The sequence below is a fragment of the Tyto alba genome, unplaced genomic scaffold (assembly GCF_018691265.1).
Source record: "Tyto alba isolate M040663 unplaced genomic scaffold, T.alba_DEE_v4.0 Super-Scaffold_10, whole genome shotgun sequence".
Taxonomy (NCBI): domain Eukaryota; kingdom Metazoa; phylum Chordata; class Aves; order Strigiformes; family Tytonidae; genus Tyto; species Tyto alba.
Genome location: NW_024881262.1, coordinates 1,554,757 through 1,559,664, shown reverse-complemented (window position 1 = coordinate 1,559,664; position 4,908 = coordinate 1,554,757).

The following is a 4,908-nucleotide window of genomic DNA, read 5'->3' as shown; positions in this document are numbered from 1 at the left end:
TCTCTGCCTTGCCATCCACTAGAGAAACAGCATCTTCCTGACTAGAAGTGACCCTTTCTCCTCCTTGAATACACTGCATGCCTAATATCTCTTCCCTTTCAGCATTGCCATCCTGGAATTATTATTTTATAATTGCTTGTTTCTCTTCTAGTTGGTCCCACTTGGGGCATTTCCTGAATAACAGCACACAGTCATCTCTGGTAGCGCGTAGAGTGCAACCTGGACGGGTTCATCTCTCAGCCACCTTGTTTATAGCAGCCTCGCTGAAGCACTGGCACTGTTCTCACTCCCGCGGGCGGGCTGGCTGCAGGCTCCTGCAGCTCCTGGGGCAAGCCGCGCGCCGCACGCCGTGCTTGTACCTCGCCCCAGGGATGCTTCGGGGCTCGCTCGCTTCTAGCTCCGCTTGTCTCTTACCAATTCTGCAGCTCGCCAAAAACGTTCGGTTCGTTGCAGTCTCAATTTACGGTCTGTATTTACAGCACGGGAGCAAAAGCCAGAAGTTCAGGAGCTGTGGCAACGGGCGCTGGTTAAAGCCGGCCCGTCTGCTGAGAGACACGGCGGGACAGGCTGGGATGCACGGCCGCAAGGAATGATAACCCGGTGGTTCCAAAAGGAGCTTCTGCACAGCAAGGCTCTGTTTCGCTTGAGTTTGAGCTGGTGCAGTCTAGCCCATAATGAGCACATAAGTTAAATCATATTTTTAGGTTTAATGGAATTACTCCTGATTTACATTGCTCCAAATCAGTACGCACCCTTTTCCTACAGCACAGCAATACAGCTGCAGCGGAAATGGATTAAGTATAAGAGTATCTGTCTTTTATTAGAAGCCACCATTGATTTAATTCATCTGAGGCAAATGACTAGATGAAATAATTACCTGCAGTTTAACCATCTTGTATCTGAAAGTGATGTCTGGGTCCATTAGACCAAAAATGATCATTTAGTCTGACATCTTTTAAAAGTCTGTTAAAAAAATTCTAGAAAAAAGGAAAACATTTTCTTTCACATGTTATTGAGGAATAAATTACAAAGACATCTCTGGAATTTTATGTATATATGTTTATGCCTGGCACAGTGTTTATATCACCTTCTGAAATGAAATATTTGCCCAGCTGCTTGTCTCCTGTGAGTGGCAAAAGGAAGCAAAATCATAAGTCAAAGCTTAGCTTAGTGCAAGGTATGAAAATAAAATGTGACTCATACACTAAGTAGGATAAATTTTTAACACCTTATTTGTTGGTTGTATTTTATGAATAGGGAATATTTGATTCTCTTTACAAGCATTTCTGAATCGTTACATGCAGTGTGTCTCTTCGAAATCCTTTCGTAGACTGTCAAGTAGTTCTGACTCTTCCTTTAAAGAGACCTCGTTGTGCAGTGCTGTTTGAAATGAGGCCAGAGAGGAGACTTCCATGCCTAATGTATTTTCTCTTGTGATCATTCCTTAGCAAAAACAATTCACACCAAGATAAAGAATATATACCTATATTGCAGAGGACAGTAGTTGTGTTAGGAACCTCCCATAATTCAGGAGGCTTAATGCAGAGAAGAAAGAGAATAGTTAATAAGGATCTTCATCTACAGATTCATGCCTGCCCTGACACAGTCCAAACCAAGGACACGGCAGCAGACGACAGTGTCTTTTTCTTTCTCTTGATTTCTGCAAGAGCATTATCCATGGCTTTTTGGCAGTGCTCTATTATTCCATTCTAGCACTGTTTCTTTAGAAAATGTGGGAGAAGAGGGGTTGTGACGACACTCTCTACCGCTCTGCTCGCTTACCTGTCCTTGCCACCCCCAGACCTAGTTGAGACTGTCCTCGAATTTCAGGGAAATTTGGAAGTAAAATTACAATGACAAAGATAGTGTTCCTGTATGTTTTGAAAGACTGTGATATAAACTCGTCCTTTAGAAGAGATCAGAGAATGTAATTCAGATGCATTTGCCTCAGCCACAAGAGAAATTTCAGAGCTTAGAGCTTACTGGGTATGCAAGTCAACTACCTGGAGGCACAGCTGTGTGGAAAATCACACTTCTCTTTGTAGAGTTGCTTGTTTCTTACCACAGCCAAATTCTCTCTTTAGTTTTAAGATGAAACTGATCTTTCTGTACATGTTTGGTCGGAATTTATCAGTCATGTTAAAGAAAGATAAATAAGGAGGGAAGCTGCTTGGATTCATTGCTCCTAAGACCTTCAGTTTATAACTATGAAATGACCAGAGGAAAGAACATTTCACCATATTGTAAGTTATGATAAACGCTGCCACAGAGAATGGCAAGGTGCAGTTCATATAATAAAATACATTCTGTGGGAAGATAAACTGAAGTGAGTAGTATGTCATCTGCCTTGAATGAGTAGGGCGAGAAATAAATGTGACTTTCTTCTTAAAAACACTGATGAGCATTTCATTCCAAATACAAACGGAAGGCACAGAGCAGACTGCTCTTACCAAAGTGTGCCAAAAGCTCCAGAGAGGCAGAGAGCCAGTAAAGCAAGGTCAGTAAGGTGTGTGGAGAGGACTGTACTGAGGGAACTTTCAGAAAATTTGTGGTTGGTATCTGCCATCAGGGCTATTGGACATCCAGTGTAGGTATAATGGCTCTGGAAGCAGGAGAAAAATTTTCTGAAGTAGGGAAAATAGATTTTCCAAGCATCATTAAAATTGTTTCTAAACACCTGGCAATGGGCAATGGAAACAGGGAATTTAAGAATGAAAGTAACCATCAGGAAGCACTAAGACATGCCAGAGTGAATGAAATTGGTTTCCCACAGTTTAGCATCCAGGTTAATTGAAATTTCAGCTGAAGCTTTCTTTATGGTTGGAGTATTTATAAAGCCTTTGCTTTGTGTTCACTGGTTTCTAGTGAAGAGGGAACTCTGCTGCAGCCTGCTGTGATCTGTCTCCTCTGATCAGCTGATCATTTTCATAAAACTTGTGCGAACTTAATAGCTTTGACACTGTCAGATTGAGATGAAAATGATCATTTTGTCAAAAGGAATTGAGGGATGGGGAGTGGAAGAGAGAGAGATGCATACGCATATATCCGCACTCAGGCAGTGTGGTCGTGTGTTTCCTGAAGAAGACAGGCTGAAAAATAAAGGTCCAAACAAGGGTGAGTGATGTTTCTTTCTCTTCTTATCTCTTGACTGTAGTTCTGACCAGGCTCATACTGTTAATCTTTAGATTTAGAATACTGAGCTTAATTTAAAGTTGACTTGTGGGGGCAGAGGTGACTGTGAATTGTAAATAGAAGGAAATGAGCCCTGGCCTTCAGCTGGCACAGCACAGATTAACAATCAATAGTCCAGCAGGACAGATAAATCACAAAAGCCAAGTCAAATCCTGTACGGTTAAAGGCCAGATGGATGGTCCCGATCCAGGGCTGTGTCTTGTGTGGAAGGCAGGATGGATGCTCCTCTCGTTTTCAAATTTCTGACATGAGGGTTGCCAGTTGGTCCTGATAAATAATGCGGAATGCTCAAAAGGGAGGCAGCTGCGATGTGAAAGAGAGAATGGAGAGGCAAAGGCTCCCGCTCAGGCTGCGCAGGAGGAGGGTGGCTTTGCGACAGGTCCTGAAGCAAGGCCAGTTCTGTGGCTGTAACGGGGCCCGCCGGCTTGACTGGAAGCCGAGCCCGCGGTGGGGCATGAGCCTTCCCAGCGCCACAGCAGGGCAGCTTGGAAATCCCCGATGAAGGAGGGGTTATTCAGAGGAGCTGTCACTGCCCTTAGCTCTGACCCGTGGGCTCTCGTCACATGCTACCGCTGTGGCTGGGCGTTCTCTTCCGCTGCCTGTCCCGCCTGGGGCTCCAGCACCCCTGAGAGCCACTGCCCTCAGCCCTGCCCTGCCCTGGCAGGAGGGAAACCACCCGAGCAAGCCAGCTCTTGGCTTGACGCAGCTAATGCATTTCAAAGTGGGTAGAGTTGGGCAAGAGTCAGGTGGTTAATAGCACAGATTTTTAACTGAGTTTATCTGTAATGTTACCCAGACTAGCAAGCAATCGCAGCAGCCTCACGATATTACCCTTAATCAGAAAACATTTGTCCTGCATCCCCATTGCGTATTTGAACTCAAAGTGGTGCCAAAAGGAAAAGAGACAGAGTCCTCCAAGAATCCTAGGACGGCTTGGGTTGGAAGGGACTTTACAGATCATCTAGTCCCAACCACCCTGCCGTGGGCATGGACACCTTCCACCAGCCCAGGCTGCTCAGAGGAGAATGCATTGAATCTATCTGTCCACTTCTGAGTGTTGGAAATTTTGTCAGCTTATAAGTTTGACCAGTATCGCACTTTCTCAAGAGAAAACATTCATAACATGCCAAAATGCACTGGGCTGTGATTCTGTCCATGTATTCAGCTAGAGCAGACAGTCAGCGTTTGATGCGGCTCAGATTTGAATCATGCAGGGAATGAAAGTTTTATAAATCCCAGACTGAGTTGAGAGACCACATAGGCAGGCAACACCTGGCTAACATGCGTGGTCCCTAATGTCATTAGAGGTTGTCACTACGTAACTATACGGTTAGCGTCCCTGTGCAGCGTGTGCACATACACAGGCACACTTGCGGTAGGAGTAGGAACAGAAAAAGGCAAAGCAGACACACCCCTTCTGCTTCATCTTCATAAAAGGCTCCTGCGGCTTTTCCCCTGGCTACGCTTGGAGTACAGAAGTGCGAAAGAATCAAAGCAGCGCTCGAGCTCGTGATGCACAGCCCTGGAGCAGCCCTGGGCTTTACGGGAATGACACTTACGGCTGACATCAGATCTGAGTATTTGCATTGGATTTCAGTGTCGGCATCGGAGGTGTGGCTTAGCAGGGACACTGTCTTCTGATCCAGCAAAGAGGCAGCTCCGTCTGAGAAGATACTCGCTCCCCTCGCCTCTGCTATCCTGCTTGCACCCGACTCC